Raw genomic sequence first — 27,131 nt, forward strand, 5'->3', positions numbered from 1 at the left:
TAAATATAAAGCTTTGAATATTAAAACATATCTATTAGTATCTGGTATAATTGATTTAAAAAAAAATCTGGTATAATTGATTTTAAAAATCAGGTGGACAACTCTAGAGCTTCAAGCAAATTAGCCCAAAGATAAATGATCATGTAAGGAAATTTTTGTTTGGTTGATGCTCAAAAAATTGAAGGAAAAAAATCATTTCATGTCAAATGTTAATAAATGCATGTAATTCTGATCATTTATGTTACGGCTTAGAGTCTATTGCATTTTTCTGTCCTCTCTTATTAGAGCAAGATGTTGAGAAGAGAATACAAGTTAAATGATGCATTAAAAACATGGAAACACAAATAATAGGATTAAATAATCAGTTTTCTCAATTCACTGTTAAACAGGTTTTTTTGAAAAGGTAGTAAAAAATTGGGGAATGCATGTAGTTGTATTACTGCATTAGTTTAGCCAGATCTTAGAGTATATTAAATGATTTTTTATTATTTTAAGTAAATTAATAATACCCTGTACTTTTGTAGTCTAGGACACTGTTCCTAATTCAGAACTTCTTAGGACATAATCTTATGGTGCCATTTCCAATAGTGTTTGTTTTATTTTGAGATTTCTGTCATTTTTTGATTTTTGGGTAGGTTTAAGTTTCGACTGGATAAGAGATTGACAAACTTTTTTTGTGCAAGTCCAGAGAGCAAACATTTCTGGCTTCCTGGACCCCCTGGTCTCTGCTGTAGCAGAGTTTTCCACCGATCATGGACAATATGTAAATATACACCCATGTGTGTGCTCCATTAAAATTTTATTTATAAAAACAGTTAGCAGATAAAGTTTGGCCTCTGAGTTGTGGTTTGCAGAACCTTGGGTTAAGTTAGAAACATAGGAAATAAGTTAAAGAAATATTAACAAATATAGTTTTATTTTTTTTAATGCCGAACTATAGCAAAGTAATACCATCCTCCCATTGTTATGGTTGTCCTAAACTGCCCACCAAATACACACACACACACACACACACACACACATTTATGTCTATGTAAGTTGAATAACTATTTAGCAAATTGGAGCTTTCGAGAAGCACATTTCAGTTCTGAAGGAAAGAAGAGAACAAAGTGTACCTTACAGAAATGTTGAGTAAAGGACATCTTTAATGCTCCTTCATAGGTTTAATGGCTTTAAGATCCCTGACCATTGAGAACTGATTAGCCACTATTTTTGCTACTTTCCTTATATTAATGGATTACTTAAAGGACCCAATCATCATAACAAGGACCTCACCAGACCTTGTTCTTGGCGAGTAAGCAATAAAATTATCTCTATTTTGCCAATCATGTCAATCTCTTACTGATCCTCTTCCTCTGGAGAATCCTGACTAATACCATGGGTCCCTCATATTACTGCATGTTTTCTGAGCAGAAACTGACAGTTTTTATTGAGTTCTTTTTTTTAAGGATTACAAATAGCAGTAAAATATAGAGTTAGTGCCTCCATCTGGAATAGCAGAGGGCAGATCTGTTTATTGTCTAGTATAATATAGCTGCTCCAGTACAATAAAGCTAGTTTGCCCAGCTACAGGGTAAAGAGCATGTTCATTTGCAGATGTGTATGACAGGCTCAGGTTTCCTCTCCTGTAACACAATCCACTCCATGAGCAGCATTCACCTGATAATTATGGGATCATCACATCATTCTGTGGAAACAAAGACTCAGAAAACCAGAGTAAGAAAACAATGGTACTCTGAGTATTGCTATTTCTATAAGCAATAAACTTGCTTTGTCTCTGACACAAGGATCTCTTGCATTCTTCCAGCATCCATGACACTGTTCAAGGTTAATTTGTTAGTTTGAAAATAGTGCAGGGGCGCCTGGGTGGCTCAGTGGGTTAAGCCGCTGCCTTCGGCTCAGGTCATGATCCCAGGGTCCTGGGATGGAGTCCTGCATCAGGCTCTCTGCTCAGCGGGGAGCCTGCTTCCTCCTCTCTCTCTGCCTGCCTCTCTGCCTGCTTGTGATTTCTCTCTCTGTCAAATAAATAAATAAAATCTTTTAAAAAAATAGTGCAAATAGCTTAGATGTTTCACAATTCTTGATATGACCTACATTTAATTGTTTTTATAACTGAACATAGCATATCATTTGATGCTATTGATAATCTGAGATAAATTCCCAATATAATAATAAATAAAAACTGAATATCATATCCTCTGAAAATAATGAGGACAGCTAATTTAAATTAGGTAAGGATCTCATAGAATGTATGGTTGAGGGAGTGTGATATACATAATTTTTATAATATACATTGTTAAGCATATTCAAATATCTCTAATAAAATAAAATTTAAGAAGCCAAATAAAATTACCCTTATAACAAAAGTTGAGCATATTAGAAGGTCAAAAGAGTTGTCATGCACTTGGATAAAATGTCTACCTTCTACCTTTTCTTTTGTAGTTGGGAAGTGAGGATAAACCTTTCATGAAATGTTCCTCCACATAGAAAGTATTAGTTTTTATTTTTTGCAGAGAGTTCCATTGCTCTATCGTGCCTCTGACAAAGTTCCTTTAATTTGATAAATGTGTTGTGTCTATTGCAAAATAGTTAAAATACCTGAAATCCTTTATCCTCTGATCTGTTCTGAATTTACAGAGGCTTCTAGAAAAATACTGCTCGAGGCTGGGACGTGATGAATATTTCAGTGGAACTGAAGCTGTCAAAATAGAGAAGGAAATGCCTGTTGGATATGTAGAATAAATGAATGGAACTATGACAATTGAAAATTATAACTCACCCTTCTAAACAGATTGGTTCTGTTTTGGAAAACTTACTGGGGAATGCAAATGTCAAGGCTACAGTAAGTTTGGGAAATGACATGAATTAAAGTTATGAAGTGAATTCAGTAACATATGGTAAAGAGAAAGAATATTAAACTTGAAAAGATAAGTACTAATACCCATTATCATATTGGAAATTATGGCTGGCAGAGGGAAAATGGATCAGGCTATTTTCCATTTCAGATTTCATGGAAGGGGGTTTAAGCTTACAATTAGCTAGAAATAAGGAGAGAAAACTCTAGTTGTATCAAATGAGAATTCTGGCAGGTACCCATTGATCTTTGAATTCGACATTTCGGTAGCACCTACTTTGTGTCAGCCACTGAGGATCAGAGACCATTATTAGCATTGGAGATGCAAAGAAAAGTGGGATATAAGGATATCCTGGACGTGAAGGATAGATAAGAGTTATGTATCCTCTCTGTGTTAAGTACTAGATAACATTCAGCTTATCTTGCTAAGAAGACACAGGGAAGAAGGCTCTGACCAAGACTGAAGTAACAGGGATCTCCTGACCTGAGTTTTTAGGGCAAGCGGAGCCCACATGAGCACAGTGTAGTTGAGGGCAGGGACAGAGGGCAGAGAAAAGAGTAAAGACATAATCCAAACTGAGCTCTGCAAATAGTTAATTATGATTACACTGAGGAGCACAACTGACAATGAAGTAAACCTTGATCCAAAACTTGCTTCTGACCTTGACTTAGTTACTCAGCTTTATCTGGTGTCCCCTGTCTTGTCTGAAAAATGATGTGAGTAAATCAATTCTTTCACATTTTTTCCAAGTCCAATTATTTGTGATTCCTTGGATTTAAATTTTTTTTTTTCTTGAAACTCTCCTATGGCCCAAAACCCTGTCCTGAAAATGCTGCTAAGAAATGACCATTATCTCTGAAATTAATAAACTTGAACAAAATCTTAAGGCTAGTGTATATAATCTCATCAGCTTTCCTGTATCTTTACTTAGTTTTCTCCATGAAGCCAGGACCTCGTGTTATCCAGGAACCATTTGATGAAAGCACTTTTGGATACACTTACTGAAAGGGCAACCTCTAAATCTTTAATCCTTTTATTTTCTCCTGCCAACCAAAAGAATATTGCTTATATCAGTATTAAGTAATTAATTCATAATCACCAATTAATTCATAATCATTAATTAAGTACAAAAATAATATGAAGAGGTTACTTTTTATGACTGTATTTTGGGGATTCCTAAATAAACCATGGTTTAACCTAGGTTGATATACTATTAGTGGTGGAGTGAGGTCACAATAACAGATGGTAGGGAAAAGACTGAAAATGTCAGAGGCTTTTAATGGTCTCCAATTAATGGGCCATGAAAACATCCTTCTCTCTACCTACAGTTAAGGCAAGTTCTGATGTTTTTAACATTTGAAAGACACAGGCATAACTCCATGGGGTTTGAGTTCAAACATAAGAATAAGAGATTAGAATAGGGCAAAGAGTCCTAAGACTGGGCTTGTGTTGGCTCTCATACTCACCAGCTGTGTGTGCCTGCAATGAACTGAATGTTTATGTTTTCAGAAATTATGTTGAAATCCTGATCCTAGTGTGATGATATTCGAAGGTGGAACCTGTTGGGATATCAGGTCATGAAGGTGTAGTCCTCACACATGGGATGAGTGCCCTCGTAAGAGGCCAGAGTGCAAGCCCGTCATCTTCCTGCTATGGGAAGAGACACAGAGAAGTCAGAGGTCTGCATTCTGGAGGAGGGCTCTCGCCAGAACCTGGGTATGGTGCAGGCATCCTGATCTCAGACCTCCAGCCTCCAGAACATGAGACATAATCTTCTGTGGATCAGCTTCCCAGTCTTTGGAACTTTGTTACAACAGCCTGACCTAAGACAGTCCCTCAGCAGTCCACTTTCCTTCCAGATTCTGTTTCTTCTTCTTTGACAATATAAAATAAATCTTTATTTCTGTTGTAATAATCAAATGAAGGAGGATATCTGAAAGCTCACTCTAAAGTTTATAGAAAAGTATAAATATAACTTATTTTTTTTCTTTCAGGTAATAACAGACAAATATATCCAATCATTAAAAAAAGAACAACACACACACAAAAAAACCAATACAGTACTGTATGAAGGACTATAGCTGAGAGGCTATTGTGCCAGAGGGAAAATTATTCCCTGGGAGAAGTGTGCTTTGAATGATGAGATGAGCTATATAACCTCACTGAGGAAAGAAGAATCTGCCAGATTCTGTCACAAGGACAGCAATAGGTGAAAAAAAGATGGCTTGGGAGGAGTTTATTTAAAGAAAAATAAACACTGCTTCTATTGAGGAGTAGCACATACAGGAAGTGGTGGAAAGTGGGGCGTGGGTGGAAATGGGGAGTGTTAACATCGGGAGACAGATACAGGACTGTGAAGGTCAAGTGAGATCATCCCCAAAGCTTATCCTGGTGAAAAAGTGATTGGCTATTTAAAAGATACATGAACTGATGAGCAACTAGTATTTTTTCAACTGCCAGATTTTAAAGTGAGACCATTGAAAAATAATGAAACGGATTGAATATGTCAACCACATCCATTTTTTCCCAGAAGAACCAGTGTGTCCTCATAATGATGATCACCTCCTCCAAGATTCATTTGTCATAATTATTATGCAAGACATAAATAGTCACAGAGGACCTAAGGGAAAGGGAACAGGCCATTGCCCCACACATCCTACAAAACCTCAGTTAATTCCTAAAGATTATTTGGTAACCTGAGGACCACTCCTTCTCTGATGCTGTCATGACATATATTTACCCTCTCAAAACCTACACCATTAAAATAAGTCTAACGTCTTTTAGTCCTTTTGTGTTCTGAAGGCAACAAATACTTCATTTTACAAATTTACTTATGCCCATGTATGCTGTTACTCACAACTCACTCAGCCCATGTTGAATGGGACTTTTATAAAAAAGCCTATGGGATCTGTCCAAATTGCAATACAACAGACACTCTCATTAATGTCTGTAAGAAACTTTTTCCCTGTAAGGGATTTGGTAACATCCTCTCATGCCTTTTGGAGTTTCTGGGTAACCATGGTGACCATATGTGGTTCATTGGCTTCTGATGAAAGAAACTGCCTTCCTCAACCTCACACTGTATGGCATTAGAATGACAAGTGTTGATCATATGCTCCAAGCTCCTAGAATAGAGTCTCTCACAGGCCCCGAGCCTGTAACCCTCCACACCCAGATGTCTATTATGCCTTGGTTTATGCAGGCAGAATCTTGAGAGCTTGGCAAAATCACAGAGGCCTTCTTGCCTAAAGGAAATTGTGTCTGTGAGACAGAGTGAAACCTAGTTCCTCTGGTGTACCATACCCTCTCAGCAGGACGTAGGCTTTCCTATCCTCAGTCGCTTGACAAATGTGTTGCTGGAGGAGGTCGTCCCTCTTTGCACCTCTTGGCTATCTGGGGAGCCCTCTGGAACAACAAAGTGAAATGTTTATGAATGGCAATGCAACCATTCCAGGTGATGCACCTTCTTGGAGAGCTGCTGCTTTTCAGTTCTTAACTAGGATGTTCCTGAAAAAGGATGGAAGCCAAAGGTTAGCACAACTGCCTAAACTTCCAGCATTTATCTTAGCACAGGATGCCCTGGAAAACGGTAGGTCCCCTCCAAACATTTTTATAGACCCTCTGACTGTTATCGCTGGTCTGCACAAAATATCTAGCCAATGGAAGCAACAACAACTTTTTATAACCAAGGTTACCTCTTTTAGGATAAAGAATTCTGGAGTCTCTTGCCTCACAGATTTTGAAAATAAAAATCAAAGGCATACATGTCTCCACACAGACTAAATCCCTAAGTCCTAACCAAGGCATTCCTTATTCTTTTCAGACTTTGGTTGTTACTGATAGTGACCAAAGCACTCATTTCATGTCTCAAAATTTACAATGCTGAGCTTTTGAACAAATGATTTAGGGAGCTAGTGAAAACTCCACAGCATGATAGCACTGGCTCTTATGAGCCATAAAACCCAAGCCATCATCCTCCCTAGTTACTCTGGACACCAACTGACCCTATATGCATGTTTTTGGACCTATTGGGGAGACTTCCTTGCATTCTTGCCCAAAAGCCTAATTATAGGAGTATTAAATTTTTCATACCCTCTTGAGGCAGAGTGGTATCCTAAGTCTGACTATCCGAATCAAATTTGGGGTCAGGTGGCCCATCTCTCCTCTGCAGAATGATAGCAATAGCTTACTTGGAATTTTCAGTATCCCTTCCAATTAAGATTGCCAGATGTGTCTAACTTTGAAATGAAGTGACTTGTGCAACTTTGAGATGTCAGCAGCTAGTAGCTGGCATATTTCTCCCATACCTCAATTTCCTCTGTTATACAACTGTGTGGCTGTGTTTTACAGTTGGCTTAACCAGATATAAGACTTAGCAAGGACACCTGATCTGCATCAGACTATAAAAAGTGAAAAATCAACTATAAAATAAACTTACAGCTAAGCCATAGAGATTTGTTTGTCTGTCTGTTAGGGCACCTAGAGTAGATTACTTTAATATACAAGATGATGGTGTTTGTTGCCTTCTAGATTCATCATAATTTTTTTTTCACATATTCTCCCTTTATTGCATGTTTGGACCAGCCTTACTGTTATTCCATCCTTTGTGTAGTCTGAACAGATAATCATTTTGCTGCTGGACCAGAAGAAACTTCTTAAAGGTCTTTTGTTAACAGCCATTGTGTGTGATTTCCTTGCTTTTGTTTCAGAATTAGAGTAGTCTTATAGCTTTGGGGAGTGGAAAATCGTATTTGGTAGCTGAGATCCAGTACTTAGTTGTGGCCTGACCTTAGTGACAGACATTACATTAAGTTGATAATAGGAGATCTATATCTGTATCTGTAGATACAGATACAGATATATATAGATAGATAGATATACATGTTGTATCTATGAGATATATGAGATTATCTATGTATATATAAATAATGTCTACATACACAAGGTTTATATGAGATATTGGTCACTGCCAATTTCAAAAACACTGACATTGCATTTTCCCTCATTATTATTGTTATATTGTTGTTATTTTTCCTTGTTTTTAATTAATCCCTGATCTAGCAATACCTTAGCAATAAAGGATTTGATGGACTAAATAATCTGCTAAGAAGACCTTGATCGAATGGGATGTGGCTTTAGCCAACTAATGCTGAGATGGAACTGAAGAAGAAGCAACTTTTGATTTGGATTTCCTGCCTTGGGGACAGGGTCACAGTCAACCTGAAATTGACATGACAGCCCTAGGTGGGAGTGGGAATGGAGTATTGCAACATACTTAAGGGGCTCAGATGAAGAAGTGCTAGCCAGATAGTAATTTTTATAACTCATACTATAATTTCAATTGACGTCTATAACCTTTATCTGTGTTTCTACATTTGTTTCTTATAATTAAGTAATTTACTACTATTACTACTACTACTACTACTATTACTACTACTAATAATAATAGTCAGTATCTTCTGTTTACAGGAGAGCCATATGAAGCTCAGACAAGTTATATGACTTAGGTAAAACTCCTTAACTAGTGAAAAAAGGAGCTGGGTCTTCTGACTCAAGAAGCAGTACCTATCCTTTTGGTGCCCCTTCCTTTCAGAGGAAAAAAATCTCCTTAAACATTTTTCTCATGTGTTTTGTGTGACATGTAAAAGATGAGTCCATTTTATTTAGAGAATCATAATTTTCCAACAGCTTACTTCATTCTATTCCTCCTTTGTCTCGAACAGAATAGTAAAATCAGCATGTAAGCAGGGAATTGGAAACGGCACGCTATGGGGCCAAATCTCATTAGGGAGTATATTGAGATCAAGATAGCAGAATATGAGGAAAAGGGAATCAATGACTTCTTCCTCAAAATATTTGACATATGTGATCTTCTACTCATTTCAGTTTTCAAATGTTGGGTATTTTATTTTTCCAAAAGATGACACAGGTTCTGCAGTGTAGGAAGATTTCAGTGTGGTTTGAGGTAATAAGAGGTGAAAATACTGTTTTGTGTGTGGTGTGTGGCACTGCATGGGAACTTACTTATTATTCTGTCAGACTTGAAGTGCCTGGGTACCATGATATGGTGGAGGCGAACCTGGCATTGGTTCTCATTTCTGAGGACAATTAACACAACAGGTTTTTCACTAGCCTGTTGTGTTCATAAATTAAGTAACTCCTCTTCTGCCACAGACGTCAGCATCATAAGCTTAATGTTAGAACTGGTCCTCTCAGCTAGATGTCACTTTTCCACTTCTTCCTCTTAATTCCCTCATTATCAGTGAAACCACATCTTCATGTGGCGATTTCTTGCTGATGAAAACACAAGGATTTCTATTAACTGAAGCAAAATAAATGCCAACTAACCTATTACCATGATACTCAGACTATTCTGTCAATTCCTTCTTAACAGAAGTTGTTAGTGATATGAATAAAAAAACCAGAAGCAAGTAGTAATTTGTAATTACCAGGATTGGGTAATGAGGGGTGTTCAAATGTATGATTCCAAGGATGTTCTTTACTGAAGCAGCACGGGGACTTCATTTGTATTATCTTTTATTGACCAGTTATACATAGGATGGTAGTTGAGGAGGTGAAACCAAAAAAGTGGATTTATAATGAGACTCTCATATATATTTGGCCATAAATCAGGAAATAAGCTTTAAAGGTTGAGTATAGAATAAAAATGAGAATAAAGTTTATCACTATCCTCTGCATCCTATATAAGGCAACTAGTTTACTTAAATGATCGTTGTTAATTTTAATTTAACAGATAAGGTCTGTGGCTGATGGAAGAATAATGCTTGTCTTAAGTGGAAACTATTACTCAGTGCTGGACATGCAAGAAAACACCCATATTGCTAGATCTCTGATTTCTCTAAATAAATCACAAATATAAAACGTTATGCAAAATTCAGCTAACCAAGGTATTTACAATGGAGCTGAAAGAAAAATAAAAGAAGGATAAAAAGAAGGAAGAAGGAAGGAAAGAAGAAAACAAGAAAAATTCTTCTTGCTCCGTTTTGGGTTCCAAGCTTCCATTTTCCACCTCTGATCAGGTGAGTGTCCTAGATTTTTAATTTTCCAAATAAAATGCATATATGTTTTCACTCGTAATATACCTTCAAAGATTCTTGAGAGGAAGTAAAGTAATTGTTTTCTGGGGTGCAAATTTGAAACATATATGTTGAAAATTTGTTTCGAGACTAAGTCAATCAGCAGACGATTAAACCACGCATACAGCAATGAACTATTTTTATCTCTAATTGTTTTTTTTTTTTTTTTAAGATTTTATTTATTTGACAGACAGAGATCACAAGCAGACAGAGAGGCAGGCAGAGAAAGAGGAGGAAGCAGGCTCCCTGAGAAGCAGAGAGCCCGATGCGGGGCTTGATCCCAGAACCCTAGGATCATGACCTGAGCCAAAGGCAGAGGCTTTAACCCACTGAGCCACCCAGGCGCCCCTATCTCTAATTGTTGAAACATGTAGAAAAACTCCCTTGACGTTACTGAACTTTTGTTCTGCATGTAAAATGTTCTGTAAATAAATTTAACAACCAATGATGGCTTTTAGCCATCAACAAAAACTTACAGAAGAAAATACATACAAGAATGAAATTTGTAAATTTTTATATTTATGAATGGCTCTGAATATACAGATCATGAAAGTCACTAGCCTAAAAGATAAGATTACCTAAAATGTCATTAGAATAATAAAAGTTCATTGCGGTTAAATATGTGTGAAAAAAGAGCACTGTTAAGACTACTGACAACACCCACTCACTTAAAAATGATTTTACTAATGTAGAATATGTGAATCATGTATGTAACTGACAATCTTAATGAAACTTCAGAATACTCTGAGACTATTATTTAGTATGTGGTCTAGGATCTTCCACTGTACTGTCCCTACATATATGGGGTATTCTATTTTGGGCTTTTGTGGTCAGTTGAGTACAGCAGTACTGTCATAGGACAGATCACATGATCTGCAAGAGTCTTATTCCAGGTTGTTATAAATCAAATTGAAAAACTAAGAGGTACTTTCTGAATACTTGTTTACTGGATTGCCTGCTCTCAAATCCATGACGGATATCAGTGAAAAGGGGGTCAGGAGCTTAGAATCTAATTGTAGATCCAAGAGAACAATTTGAGGACAAGACAAATAGTGTAGAACCAGTATTCACTTGTTTCAGCGGGAAGAAAGATCCGTGTGACTTGAATAATCAGTCAGACCTTCATGGGACACAGGACAAATCAAGTTTTAGAAGATGAGTAGAACAACAGTGAGTAGAAAGAAGCAGAAAGAGCCATCAATAAGGTTAGCCTATTCGCCATCCCATGGGATGAATACCAGCTCTTATTTAAAGAGAATTTGTTCTTAGAACATCATTTAAGCATTAATTTACACCCGTGTAAATCACAGGCTTTCTTGGATAATGAGCTACCAGATGGTAAGGACAACTATTTTTGAGCATTTAGAAATTGACACACGCCCCAAAGGGCACACTTTTGATAGAAGAGAAACAATTATATATCCTGGTGTTTTATTGTATAGTGTATATATCATTTGGGGTTCCCTAAAGAAAGAGAATCAATGGGATATATGTGTATACATACACCCAGAGATTTATTTCAAGGAATTAACCCTGTAATTGGGGAGCTGGCAAGTGTAGCCAATAGGGCAATCAAGTCCAAAATCTTTAGGGTAAGTCCAGAGGCTAAAAATTCAATCAGGAGTTGATGTCGCAATTTTCATGTGAAATTTCTCCAGGGAAAATGTTTCCCCTCTTAAGGCATTTCAGCTGATTGGATGAGGACAACCACTAACGTTCTAAGCAAATGTTATCTCCTTTAAAGTTAAATCAATGGAGATGTTAAACACATCAACAAAATACTCCCAGAATATCACCTAGATTATTGTTTGTTTAAATAACTAGGTAATAGCGCTTTGCCAAGTGGATCCATAAATTAACCATCACAGCAGATATTCAGACCCCATATTCTGAAGTCCGACTTTGCTGAACTGAATCTGAATTCTATAAGTATGTGAAGTTGAGCTTCTCAGGCACTGCTTCACAATTTTGTCTTGAAAATAGAATGATAATAGGTTAACCTATATCATGAGGAGGTTAATGCAAATTTGTTCATCTATATTAACCCTAGAGCAGTGCCTCGTGTGTAAACGTTTTTAGTAAACATTAGCTATTACTGTGATGTGTATGGTCACAATCCTATGTGGGGATAACTTCATATCACCAGAATGTGATAGGTGATACCTTGCTTCGGACCCTTACCACTTTATGACCTTAGTAGAAAGTATTAATTGTATGGGGAAAGCAAAACAAAACAAAACACAACACAATACAACAAACCAACACACTAGGGATATAGATGAATGGAGAATTAATGCACTTCATTTTAATAAAAATCCCTCTCTGGATTTTAAGAAAACTTTATATCAAGTTATTGTTTATTTATTCAGTGAGCTAGTTAATTAATTTAGCTCAGGAACCTTTGGCTATTACCATGATTTATGATCTACAGGGGAACAGTAGCCAAGTATCTGTAAACATCTGCACTTGAGCCATCTGTTTATGCCTAAGTACCTAAGCACCAGCTGTTAAATATGTCAGAAATTTACATTTATTTTAATTGTCTTAATATTTATAATTACCCAATCCACAAAATTACAGTTAAACAGAAGAACACATATATTTGAAAAAATAACAAAAACAAAAACAAAAAAAACTCTTTGGGACGCCTGGGTGGCTTAGTGGGTTAAGCGGCTGCCTTTGGCTCAGGTCATGATTCCAGCGTCCTGGGATCGAGTCCCACATTGGGCTCCTTGCTCGGCAGGGAGTCTGCTTCTTCCTCTGCCTCTGCCTGCCATTCTGTCTGCCTGTGCTCTCTCTCTCTGATTTAAAAAAAAAAAACAAAAAACAAAAAAAAAAACAACTCTTTAAAAAAATGAAAATATTCATGAGTCATGGGCATTCCCAAATATACTTTGGAATTTTGAGAATAACTCCTTAGCAGAATATGAGATATGAAATGTAAATTCATCTGAACACTAAAGCTTCATGACTGGTGATAATAATTGAATTCTATTTGAAGGAAAGAAACTTTAAATATTGACGAACATAAAATAATCAGAAATTTTCAATTTGAAATACATTGAAAGAAAACTTATAAAGAGAGAGAGAGAAAGAGAGAAAGATGCTTCATTTCTACTCCTAGATTAGAGGTTCTCGAGCCATAGACACAGGAGAGTGCTTGAGAATTTCTGTAGTAAAGAAAGAAAAGTTTTAAAGCCCATATTTATGAAACACATTTGACCACAGAGTTTGTCTCCCATTCACTCTAAGACTCTAGTTCATTGATTCTTAAGGTTTGGTGGAGGGTAGAGATCAAATGAAAACCTGCTATTTCTGTTTAAACAAGCCTCCCAGGTAAATGCCCTGTTCTTTGAAGTTTGCAAAACATCTACCTATACCATGCTATACCATGAAACAGAAAATAGGAAAGCCAGAGCTATGAAAAGAAACTTCTTATATAAGGTCTGTTGGTTTGACCTCATAGAAGAGAAAGAAAACTCTTTGCATCAAATAATTTTATAGTCTCCCAGGAGAATTTCTGCCGAAATCTATTATGCTACTCATGTGTAATTGTTGCTTCAATTTAAGAGATTAATTTATATTACGAAGATAACCTAATTAATCCATAAGTCCCCTAAAAAGAGCTGACTATCAAGTATCACCCTAGTGTGCCTCTTTGAAAAGACCAATAACCTTAACAGAATAATGCAGGGATAATGCACTTGTTACTGGTCTTCTTTTGCATTTTGGGCACATAAGAAGTTTAACCATATTACTCTCCAAGGTTCTAATTTGGAATCCCCCAAACCACGCCCAGACAAAATATATGAATGATAATTTTCCTTCACTTTATTCTGCTGTTGTATGGGTATATGAATGCAAATAGGTGTGTAGGCATATGAAAACACTTTTATATATAATATCCCACGTACAAGGACTTTGATTAACAAGGATAAAGACTGAGTCAAAACTCTATGTAACTTATAAAATCCTACCTAACTTATAATATGTATATAAACAAATACACACACACACACAACTTACAAAAAGGTAATTATGTAAGGTGTTGGATGCGTTAATTGCCCTTATTGTGGTAATGATTTTGTAACATATATATATCATCAAGTTGTACACCTTAAACTTATATAATTTATTATTTATCAATCATATCTCAATAAAGCTAGAGAAAAAAAGAGATAGGGGAGGAAAAAAAAAAACAAAAAACAAAAAACAAACCAGGCCAGAAGTTAAGGCTTCTCCACAAGCTCAGGGCCTAAGATTGAAGAAGGATGTCTAAGCTCCTTTCATTTAATCATTTAGGGAGAGAGGGCAGGTAGTGTGCTTGATGGGTAGAAGAAAAGAGGTCCATTAAACACAATGGGTGGCACAGTTTTACAATATATATTTTTAAAAGGTTAAACTATAGAGGCTTAAAACACAACTAGTGTGATGCAATTAACTAACATTACAATCCGGCAAGAACCTCAGATATCACACAGGCTAATCACTTTAATGTCTATTTGAGAAAAATGAAATACAAGGAAGCTGAAATACCACCTGCCTTTCTGGGGAGACTATCTGAATGTCTGCATTTAATATATCTATTTGATTTTAAACCAAGGTAGCCAGTTAATTGACTCTTCTCTAATTCTTATCCTGAAAATTTTTCTTATTTGTTTTTCCTATTTTTCTCCCTTTTATTCTGGCTTTACTTGTCATATATACTTCTAGATATAAGGAAGTGAAAATTTTGGCACACTAAAATGGAATAAACATAATTGTAGTTTACAGAGTATTTTCAGAGCAGGCAGAATATAAAGAATAATTGAAGTACAGGGTAATAAGGCCTTGGGAATTTTATAGAAAGTGTTCTGAAGAGACAAAGGAGTGACTATTGATTTGTCTATGAAGTTGAGGTGATATCTGAGCGGAATGTCAGATGATGAATGTGGTATGATATAGGTAGTAAGGAAAAGCACAGTGTAAGAGGTTGTCCTGTGCCTTGAATAGTCAAGTGTGGGATCCAGGAAGCAGTGCAGAGGGAGACTTGTAATGCAGGATGTTGAAGAATCTTGCCCTCTCTGTGAACTTTTTTTGGAGTTCAGTCTGACAGTGAAAAGAAGGTTTAAGGGATTTTAAAAAAACTTATTTTGGGGCACCTGGGTGGTCCAGTGGGTTAAGCTTCTGCCATTGGCTCAGGTCATGATCCCAAGGTCCTGGGATGGAGTCCCACCTTGGGCTCTCTGCTCAGCAGGGAGCCTGCTTCCCCCCTCTCTCTCTCTGCCTACTGCTCTGCCTACTTGTGATCTCTGTCAAATAAATAAATAAAATCTTTAAAAAGAAAACAAAAACATATTTTGCCACAAATGACTATATTTGATAAACGTTAACGACTACCAGGGCAGCCTTTTGGGTATTTAGTTAACAATGTGGGGGTTACATGCTCTGAATAAATATAGGGAACAATGCCCAGATTTCTACTTAAATTGATTCTTTCCGGATGTTATATTTTAGATAAATAGTGACTATAGAAATTTTTGGAAGTCTAAATTTAGTTAATACTTTGTACTGACTTCCCTATAATATACATAAATTTACAATGTAATTTACTCTTGTGTAATATAAAATAAAAGTCAAGATTATGTTAATTCTAATATTTATCAGATATGTCAGAGTATAGATTATAATTATTCTCACATATTGCATAGCACTATATACTCCTTAATGCCTGAATAAAATTCATTCCATAAACAAAAGAACTGTATTACTGAAATAAAAACTGGCTTTGACTTTGGACTTAGAGTAATCAGAAACACTGATTTTGTTCATAATAACTTAAAAGGTCTGCAATGTTTTCGATCAGATTAAGATGAGAAAAACAAGGTTGCACCTGGGTGGCTCCCTTGATTAAGTGTCCTTCGGCTCAGGTCATGATCCCAGGGTCATGGGATTGAGCCCCATATAATGAATCTGGCTCCCTGCTCCTCGGGGAGGCTGCTTCTCCCTTTCCCGCTGGCTGCGCTCTCTCTCACTCTCTTTCTCTCTCTCTTAAATAAATAAAGTATTTTTAAAAAAAGATTGGAAAAATAAGACAATATGCCTTCTGTCTACAGCGAAATAATCACCACTACATCATTAAAAGTAAGGATGATTTTTATGTTACTGAAGTGCTTATACACATTTATGTCATTCATTTCTTTATTAATCAGTTACTAAAAACCACCTACATGCATTTGTTCTCAACACTTTCAATTAGAAATAATTGTTTTTCTCTTTAGGATTTTGAGACAGTTCATTATTTTCAGTGATTTTTAATGGGTGTTTTTCAAACTATTGCAAAAGGGATTTAAAAGTGGTATATTCATGGGATTTAAAAATGGTATGTTCACCTACAATTTAGGTGTATCAGAACAATATAGACAGGTCATTTTCACTATACTTTGCCCATCTCTTTTCCCTGCTTATTCCTTAGAACAAAGAGCCTTGTCAATCTCCAGTTACAAGTAAGCCTGACCAAGTCTGAAACCCTTATAATTAGTTATAATTAGCTCTGCAGGAGGGAGAATGAATTAGTATAGTATGGTTAATGGTCTCCATGCGGACAGTTAATAAGAATCGAAGGACTTGTCCCACTTACAAATTAAGATATTTAGAAAAATGAGTATATGTGAAGGTGATTGTGTGCATTTAGGTAACATTCTGTATCTTTCTTTAATGTAAATTCATCCCTGAGGAGTTTTTAATGGCTAGAAAGCCTACCAATAGAATCTTTTTAAAACTATAGCTACTATGTAACAATATAACTTATGGAATAGATGAAATATGCCAAATTATTCATGAATGCCTAATTTTAGACTTCTGATCAAGGTCAAGTTATATTCACAGATATCAGATATAGAAAGGAGCTCTTGATGTGCAGTTTTGAAGGATATTTTCAGTCTTCTTTATTTTTGAACACCTTTTACCCAAATCAAATAGGAATTCATGTAGAAATAGTTAGAATTGCATGTTTTCCTTTCACGTGTAAATGTTCCAATTCTTTGCTTCAAGGCAAGAGCATTGTTAAAGCAGGACATAGTGAACAAAGCTGGTCTAATTACAAGCCCTGTGATGTGGATATGTGGATATATACCACTTAGCACGTACAAGGGACTCAGCATGCTGATTTACCATGTGATGGAACAGATGATTGCCAAGTGATCAAGGCAGAATTCAAAGGATTTTACAAAGGACCTGTAAGTTAATAATAGTTACTTTTTCTCGGAGAAACTATTTTAAACATAAAGTACAAATGTCAGGGTTTTACAGTTTTCAGTGTACCTATCTTTCATTACCTTAGTTAAATTTACTCCTAAAAAATTAAGACAAAGTATAAATGTCATGAATTATCAATTTGAACTCAGCATAAGCCAAAGTGAATGACTTCTATTAATCAAAACTTGACCTGTAGTAACATTTGCACTGAAAGAACAGATTGTAGGTGAGGTAATCACACGGCCTCTTTTGACCAGAAATGCTCCCGTTTACATTCTTATTCTCATGGCTCGACAAGACAAGAAGGTATAAAATGACCACAATCAGTATTCCATAGAAGTTAGTGAGGGGCCGAAGATATTGCCTTTTGGTGAAGGATCTCTCCTATTTGTGACATTGTTAATGCCAAATTGCTCCAAAGAATTGTGACAGAGCTAGATCCCTCCCCCCGATTTTATTTCCCATAGTAAGTCCTTCCAAATTTCCCTCTCAGGACTCTTTCACTTCCAAAATTGTGGACATATTATAAATATATTTTCCATTTTTCCCCAGAAAATATATATTTTAATTTGTTTGACATAATTTGTTTTAAGATGGTCTGGCTGTTCGTCTTCCTTCTGTCTTTGTCCCAGTAATACTCACTAATACTATTTTGAATGAGAACCAGTCTTATTATTTGGACCTGCACTCATAAATTTCCTCAGTGTGAGCCCTTAATTTCTAACTACTTGCTAGACATTTCTGTGACCTTTAGTGCAAAATAGAAACTACTAGTGCATTGAACCCGACATTCTGCATATACAGTTTATCTCCCCACTTACTAGGTCACCATTCTCTAGACCACTGAGGTTTAAAATCTAGAGTAATTTTAGATGATCGTTTCTTTAGTTCATCTTATATCAAAGGTATCATTGACTCCTATTGATACAACATTCTTCAGATTTAAGATCATAATATACTATTTCTGTTTTTTAGGTATCACTATCAACCCGTTTATTTCATTGTGATTTTTCCTGTGATATTTTGATGTTATCTTAAATATTTTCTGATTCTATCTGTATTTTCTCCAGTTTATCTTAGAAGCAAATCTAAAGATTTTAAAAGTCAATTACTAGGGGCTCCTGGGTGGCTCAGTGGGTTAAGCCTATGCCTTCGGCTCAGGTCATGATCCCAGGGTCCTGGGACGGAGCCCCGCATTGGGGTCTCTGCTCAGCGAGGAGCCTGCTTCCCCCTCTCTCTCTGCCTGCCTCTCTACCTACTTGTGATCTCTCTCTCTGTCAAAAAAAAAAAAAAAAAAAAAAAACTTAAAAAAATCAATTACTAGCTATTATTCTTATATGCAAACATGTTAATAACTTTCTTTATTCTAGAAAAGCATGGTCCTAAACTATCTCCCCCAATTTATCTTCAGGTAACTCTTTTATGAACCATTATAAAAGTTACATTTATTGGAGAAATTAGTAGATGAAAAATGGGTTATATTTTAGATATGGATTATCAATAACTAATCTGTTTTGAAATGTATTTTTTGGTTTTTACCTAAAATTTGTCATTAAAATATTTTCAAATGATTTCTCCCCTATTGTTTTCAATTGGATGCCATTTCTTTTCAAATGAATGACAATAGTGAGAATAAGATCTCTAATACTCATATTCACATTGATCTTTATATAATTTCCATATATTTGATACTGCAATAATAGAATATAGGGACTAAGAACATCCTTGCTGTATCACATTTCTTCCATAATAATAATGTGTCTGTGTGAACAGACATGAAATGTTATTTTATTAATATCTTAGAAAAGTTGTGAAAATTTTAGTATATTGATATATAATTTTAAAAAAACTTAAGAAAAAGCAAGTTTGCTTCCCTGAAGCTTAATAAATCTGTTTCTTTGAGTTCCATATCAAACTTTGTTGGCACGTGTAATGCCTAAAATTTTCATCTTTTATGTTCCTTACTGGTTTCTCTCAAACTCATTCTGCCAATTAAATTTCTAGGAATATTTTTTGGTATGATAAAAACTGCATTTCCAGGTATAATTAGCATATAAACTTATAATTTTTTGAATAAAATGAGTTTAAATGGTTATGGAACTTGTGAAATCATTATAGATATATCCATGCATTTCAAATATTTATTATATACTATATATATATATATATAAAATTTGGTGTCGATTTCTCAAAGCAGACTAATGAAAAACAAATTATCCTGGATGGCTCAGTGGGTTGAGTCTCTGCCTTTGGCTCAGATCATGGTCTCAGGGGTCCTGAGATTGAGCCCTACTTCAAGCTCTCTGTTCGGCAGGCAGGGAGCCTGCTTCCCCCTCTCTCTATCTGCCTGCCTCTCTGCTGACTTATGATCTCCGTGTGTCAAGTAAATAAATAAAATCTTTTAAAAAAATAAACCTGTAAGTAAATAAAGGCTAAAATTGACCCAGAAATAAAGCTATGTGCATTTAATTAAATTACCAACTGTATGTTTTTTAAAAATAGATATTTAATTGTATCAATGTAATATTGAAGCAAGAAAATTATAAGGAACCTGAAAAACAGAAAATGGCAAAACTGAATTTCAAATATGTCCTCACTAATAAATGTTTACATTTCTCTTGGATTTTTTTTTCTCAGAAGATACATCAAAATATTCTTACTTTTAAACAACTGACGTTGGAGATATTATAGTGATATTTTAATCATAGTAACATAAATACCATAATGTAATATGGTTTGTTTTCTCATCAGAACTATCCTTTTCAAGTTACTTAGCACTTTAAATAATTACGTGTTTCCTATTACTTTGAAAAGAAAAGTATTTCTAGGGCTAACATCATACTTAGAATAAAAAGCATTTGGAGAACAGAACGTTCTTTTTTTTTTTTTTAAAGATTTATTTATTTATTTGATAGATAGAGATTTCAAGTAGGCAGAGAGGAATACAGAGAGAGAGAGAGAGAGAGGAGGAGGAAGCAGGCTCCCCACTGAGAAGAGAGCCTGATGTGGGGCTTGATCCCAGGACCCTGGGATCATGACCTGAGCTGAAGGTGGAGGCTTTAACCCACTGAGCCACCCATGTGCCCCCTTCCCCCCCCCCTTTTTTTTTTAACAGATTTTATTTATTTATTTGAGAGAGAGACAGAGATAGTGAGAACACATGATTGAGGAGGGGAGGGAGAAGCAGGCTCCCCAGGGAGGCTGATGTGGGGTTCGATTCCAGGACCCTGGGATCACAACCTGAGCATAAGGCAGATGCTTAACTGACTGGGCCACCCAAGTGCCCCCAGAATGTTCATTTTATCAACATTAACATAAATGATACCTTTGCAGCTCATAGCTTTTCTCTTTTAGGAAGTACATTATGTTGTTTTTTCCTAGCATAATAGGTATAAAGTTTTTGCTATTTTAATAACTCCTTATTCCACTTGAATTTAACTAAAAATTTAGCAACATAAGGCAATAAAAGATTGGGAATTATAATATTAAATTCTTATTAGAAAAGCTTTCAGCAAAAACTAATTAGAAGAAATAATTTCTCTAATCGGGTATACTTTGTATAATATTTATTTTCAAAACTTGACATTTATTTTTTCCTTTTTTTCTCCCTTACCCTACATTAAAAATAGTAGAATGTCAAGCAAAGAGAGTCAACTATCACATGGTTTCACTTACTTGTGGAACATAAGGAATAACACGGAGGACATTGGGAGATGGAGAAGAGAAGTGAGTTGGGGGAAATCGTAGGGGGAGATGAACCAAGAGAAACTATGGTCTCTGATAAACAAATTGAGGGTTTTGGAGTGGTGGGGGGTGGGGGGGTTGTTGAGCCTGATGGTGGGTATTATGCATGACATGAATTGCATGGAGCACTGGGTATGGTACATAAACAATCAATCTTGGAACACCGAAAAATAAGTAAGTAAATAAAATCTATTTCCTTTAAAAAACAGGAGAATGATAATCCAATAATATTGTAAGTCAGCATAGCCTGAAAACACAAATGGCAAAACTGACATCAGAAAATAGCTTATAAGGGCACCTGGGTGGCTCAGTCAGTTGTCTGCCTTCAGCTCAGGTCATGATCTTGGGGTCCTGGGACTGAGCCCCACGTTGTGGTCAGTCTCCCTGCTCAGCAGGGAGTCTGCTTCGCTTTCTCCCTTTTCCCCACCCCACTACGCATTCTCTGTCTCTCTCTCAAATAAATAAATAAAATCTTTTCCAAAAAAAAGAAAATAGCTTATAAAGTAAGTGGCATAAAGACAAAATTTCCCAAATTAATCATGTATATTCTTAAGCCTCCAGTGAAAACTCATTTGATATCAAGAAATCTATTTTTTTCTGTATATTCTCAGTTCTGTAGAGAACATTTTTCACTTTCACAATTTTAGTTCAGAGACTTTTAAGAAAATCTACTTGCTTTTTAAAATTGGTGAACAAGAAACACTGTCGTAGGACTTTGACATTTTCATGCTGATAAAAATAACATTGTGGCTTTCAGTTTATATTCAGAGACACTGACATGCTCTTTCTAAGGAAAAGTCTGTTGAATAACACTCTAAATATATTATGTATTTAAAGACTCTTCTAATACCTATATGCTAAAAGATGTCATACTGAAGTCACAAAGTCTGCACACATTAGAGAAAGAATAAGAAACACATAATATTGAATAAAACTGAAAAAAACTGGTAACAGGGTGGTGGGGTTATGGACATTGGGGAGGGTATGTGCTATGGTGAGTGCTGGGAAGTGTGTAAACCTGGTGATTCACAGACCTGTAACCCTGGGGCTAATAATACATTATATGTTTATAAAAAAAATTAAAAAATTTAAAAGAAACTGCTAACAATACAATGAGTAATTTGATAAGTGAGGTACTTGCGTGTCTCAATTTGATGTTTCCGGTTTGTATGCTTTAGTCTCTGTGAGGAAGGGTGGTCAGGGAAGTACCACACATGTCATGCTTCAGAGACAGAGATACTAAAAATTTTAAGGCAAATTCTGTAGTGCACTGGAACACTGCTTGGTGATTACCTTTTCCATATAAAGACTGCAATGGTATCTCAAATCATGTTTGAGAGTTGTAGGCAGGAACCTTGAAGTTAATCGATCATTCTTCTAGCAGCCCTTTCAGAGAGCAAAAATATGCTCTGGAGACTTTGACGCTGCCTTGGACATGATTCTAGAATGGCACATGAGACACCAAGCACTGATTTCACTATGCTTTATTAACTTGGCAATATTATTAGTTTCTCATGAGTGAGTTTACGGAACAAAGGTGGACATAGGCTAAAGCAAGTTATTCACAGATGAAAAACAGGACAAGCAGAGTCACAACTTCTGGATGATCAGTTGTCATGGTCCCCAGAAAGACGCATATTTAAATACCTTACTCTATCAGAGCATGCTGCTATCCAGTCCTGCCCAGTGCGTGAGAGGATTCTAAAGGACCTAATGCTTGGTTTGTTAACCAACAAGTAACCAACCTTCAGAATAGAAAGTATGCAACAACTCTCCTACAGGAACTTGATGGGATTAAGGCATCCCATCAAGTACAGATGGTAACACTCAAATTCAGGGAGATTAAACGTGTTCGATAAAATTGCTACACAATGATAGCAGAATTAAAATTCAAATATATGGTTTATGGCTTTGGTACTCATTCTCTTTTTCTGACTCTTCCATGTGCTTTCCAACTGAGAAAGTTTGGTTCTCCTTTAATACACACTATAAAAAAAGTAGAATTACCAAAACTTGAGTGCAAGAATATTTCAATTATTCAAATATTATTTTATTTTCCAGGGGTTTACATTGATTTTTAGTGAGGGTAATATCTGAAAAACCACGTATCAAAATAATTTTCCATTTGCCAACAGATGGACTTAACCAACTATGAAAACCGTTCTGTAATCCACTGTACAAAGCTAGCTGTGACATTGTGCCCTGTTTGAAGCCGTTCATTTTAATAATGTATTTGAAGGTTTATTATCACTTTGCTATTTCTGCCGAATAGATGAAGCATATTTATGGAGAATGACATGGTCAGAAAGGCACAAAGTTGAAGTGCTCAGACGATGACATTTGGTGGAGAAGGAAAAAAATACCTGAAAAACAATAGAGTGAAAATGAAATTGGTAGTTGAAGCTGAAGGAAAAGGGAGGTTAAGATGAGAGGGTATTATGTTAAGCAAAATAAGCACTGATTTCACTATGTTCTCACTGATATGAGGAATTATCATGATGTTTCATATGTTCTCACTGATATGAGGAATTTGAGAAACAAGGCAGAGGATCACAGGGAAAGAGAGGGAAAAATGAAACAAGATGAAGCCGGAAAGAGAGACAAACCATAAGAGACTCTTAATCTCGGGAAACAAACTGAGGTCTGCTGGAGGGGAGTGGGGTAGAAGTGATCGGGTGGCTGGGTGATGGACACTGGGGAGGTACGCGTTATGGTGAGCGCCATGTGTCGTGTAAGATTGATGAATCACAGACCTGTACTCCTGAAACAAATAATACATTATATGTTAATTAAACAAAAGATGAGATTAGCATCTGGAACTGCATGGGGTTTTTTTGTTTTGTTTTGTCACTGATCATCATGAATCGCAAAGATCCTTTGACACTTGTCTGAGGAAAACAGCTATTTGGGGCTTTCAAATTGTCAACCAACTGTCTCAGGGAAATCATTACACACTAAATGAATACGCTGTTTTTATACACCATCTTCTGCTATATTAGCTCTTCTCACAGTCTACATAAATTTAAATGGGACATTACCAAGCTTCGACAAAGGAAATGGTCACCAAGCATACCAGGTATAAATGTCTGTTTGGGGCACAGGGGAATAGATGGGAGAAGTGACTGGGATCACCTAGTCCTGTGTATGAATGTGGACAGGTATTGGAGAGCAATAATTGTGATTCCAGAGAGTAACCAGAAGAAAACTCTCAAATTTAGCACCCCTTCACAGTTAGGCATGGGTGAGGGTGTGTGGTGTGTTGTTACATTCCAGGAGAGTGTCAGGTGGTAGAAGGGAGGACTTTATTGGTCCAAAGACCAAGGATAGACACTAGCTCATAAAGAGCTAGTGTTTCTTTCTTTTTTTCTTTTTAACTAAAATTTACAGCTTCCCATAGTCTCTTAAGAGGATATGCTTGTCTAGTTCAACATGATGTATATTACTGATTCAAAAGGAACTATGTACATAAAAAACAAATGGTTTTGAAATTGAAATTATTCTTCTGAAACTTTTTTTTTTTTTAGATTTTTTAAAAATGTATTTATTTGACAGAAAGAGATAGAGAGCAAGAGAGGGAACACAAGCCAGGAAAGTGGGAGAGGGAGAAGCAGGCTTCCCGCTGAGCTGGGAGCCTGATGTGGGGCTCAATCCCAGGACCCTGGGATCATGACCCAAACCGAAGGCAGATACTTAACAACAGAGCCAACCAGGTGCCCCTTGAAACGTGTTTTAATGTGTACATTTTTAATTAAGTGGAAATACACAATGATGTCTTGTAAATTCACTTGTAAAAAACGATTCAGGGGCATCTGGATAGCTCTGTCATTTAAGTGATAAATTCTTGATTTCAGTGCAGGTCATAATCTCAGGGTTGTGAGATCAAGATCTGTGTTGGGCTCCTACTCTCAGCACGGAGTCTGCCCCACATGCCCCCTCCTTCTCCCTCTGCCCCTCCCTATTGTTCTCTCTCACTCTAAATAAATATATAAATTCTTAAAATATATATTTAAAAAAGATTCAAACAATTCCTTGGTTTTCTACTTATCAAATTTCAAACTGTATGCTTCACTTAAAAGTCAACGTACAAAGTATCTTCAGTGAACTACAGTTTGAATAAAGGTCTTTCCTAAAAGAAAATACACTAACAAATTTCAATTTATAAAACGCACTAAACTCTAAAAAAAAGAAAAAACCTGTTTTTGTTACTATAACAATGATTAGAAGTAGACAGACACGAATATGATAGGAGTGTAATCCAAGATACAGTAACCAAAAACAAAGAGGCAAAAGACACTGTGAAGAGTCATAGAGTCCATGCATAATGTGTCAGAATAACAAAGAACTCCACCAAAACTAGAGGATTCAGAGAGCAGTCATGAGACTGAGACCGAAGTGGGTTTGTGAATGGCTAAAACCCAATGCACTTAGATGTCTGTCTATAGACTCAGTAGTAGGTGAATCAAAGCTCCTAAATGTGTTAAAATTGTCCACATAAAAATGTACCATGGATGATGTAAGACAGATTTCAGAAGAGGTAAGATAAGATATGGCTTATCAGAGGAATAGTCCTGTACTTTTTTCATCCCATGTAATCATTCAATGACCACTTATAATCTCGCCATATTCAGGCACCTTGCAAAAAATTGAATATATAAGATAAATAATGTATGTTACTGCTTTCAAAAGACTTATTGACCTATAAGAAATTGTTCAGCCTTGAAAACAATGCAGTGATGAATATGTTGGGAATGGTGAGATAGTAAGGACCTGCTATAAGGATGCTCCATACAACTGATGAAAAAGAACAGAACAGACATGATTGTAGATATTTATATTTTTTCTTTTTTAAATGATGAGAGGATTCCCACCACCTAGTTAAGTAACATACATCACCTCTCATATTTATCTTTTTTACAGATATTTAGGTATTTCTATAGCCTCAGTTTTCTGATATGACCAAACATAGATCAATCCAGTATCACTACTTCCAGGAATCCTGAAATAAAATACTTGACCTTTCGTTGTTCATTTGCAAATGAGACTGAAAGGGTTAGTCTAAATGGAGCCCTTTTCTCTAACTAGGCAAAAAAGCAAGGGACAGTGAACTAATATGTTCATAGATATGCATTGTTCATGATGCTTCCTTTGTCTGATTAACACTTCAGATAGACAAATTTCTAATTTGGTTAGAAGTGTTAATTACTTATAGTATTAATGTAGTACACATCGGTATATTGATATGGTGCAGTTTCTGAAATAATTCACGTTCATGAGTCTTTATGAATGTCCTTCGGTTCTCTAGCAGGAGAGACCCTTGTAACAGCAGGACATACGTGAAAAAGTTAACAGAAGAATAAAAATATGACACTAGAGTCCTTTCTAACATCTTCTTCCAGCTGAGTAATTCCCATTTCAGTCCATTTCCCATAACTTTCCTTTTCCTTTTATATCCCCAAATTTATTAAATATTTTTAGCATCTGGCCATTAGAAGCAATCTTGTACAAAATTCAAAGAAAAGGAAGAAAAGTGATAATTTCAAGTCAAAGCTAATGTCAGTTTCTAGAAAAAGTAGTTTGGAATTATTAAAAATATTGTAATTTCTTGTGAGTTTAATGTGTGACAACACATTATATTATGTATATATATACTGTATATATTCTATAATATTAAACCATTATTTTTATTAAATTTAGCTCATATTTTTAAATGAAGTTTTGTATATATGAAAACTATAATTGATTTTACACCTTATTAATATATTTCCAAATACTTAAATGATGTTTTTATCAGATAGTCTCTCTATATATTTAATCAAATTATTCTCAACTGAAGTAGTATTTACACTAGTACAATAAACACTTATAATACATCCTAACAAACCAAATAGATATTTGTATATCTCTAAAATAGAAATATGGCTAAATAACATTTATTCTAAATTGCTTCATTATGTCCTTTGAAATTTTCACTGGACACATTTTATCACTCTTTCTGTCTTCTCCATAAATGCTATGATAAAATTTTTAAAATCAAACCAAACCAAACCAAGCTAAAACCAAAACCAAACCTCTTGCCCATCAAGGGGTTTTCCTAATAGATTTTGAAACTTTTAATGAATTATTCTCTATTAGGTAGAATTACCTCAAGACAGTAACTGATTTTTAAAAAAAAAAAAGATTTTAATTATTTATTTGACAG

At 35.6% G+C, this 27,131-nt stretch overlaps 2 long non-coding RNA genes across 2 annotated transcripts in view; both read left to right on the forward strand.

Annotated features, from left to right (window-relative positions):
• The window catches only part of LOC309861179, a 201,718-nt gene extending 193,662 nt beyond the window's left edge, over positions 1 to 8,056 (forward strand). Inside the window, exon 3 of the long non-coding RNA XR_014309803.1 lies at positions 7,917 to 8,056. This is a non-coding gene — a long non-coding RNA (uncharacterized lncRNA). The remainder of the gene's footprint in view (positions 1 to 7,916) is intronic.
• Positions 8,057 to 9,620: 1,564 nt separating this feature from the next.
• On the forward strand, positions 9,621 to 20,942 carry LOC309861178. The gene is made up of 3 exons (XR_014309802.1): positions 9,621 to 9,895; positions 16,985 to 17,169; positions 20,821 to 20,942. It is a non-coding gene; the product is annotated as an uncharacterized lncRNA (long non-coding RNA).
• Positions 20,943 to 27,131: the final 6,189 nt, after the last annotated feature.

Source organism: Mustela nivalis (assembly GCF_964662115.1).
Source record: "Mustela nivalis genome assembly, chromosome: 3".
NCBI classification, from domain to species: domain Eukaryota; kingdom Metazoa; phylum Chordata; class Mammalia; order Carnivora; family Mustelidae; genus Mustela; species Mustela nivalis.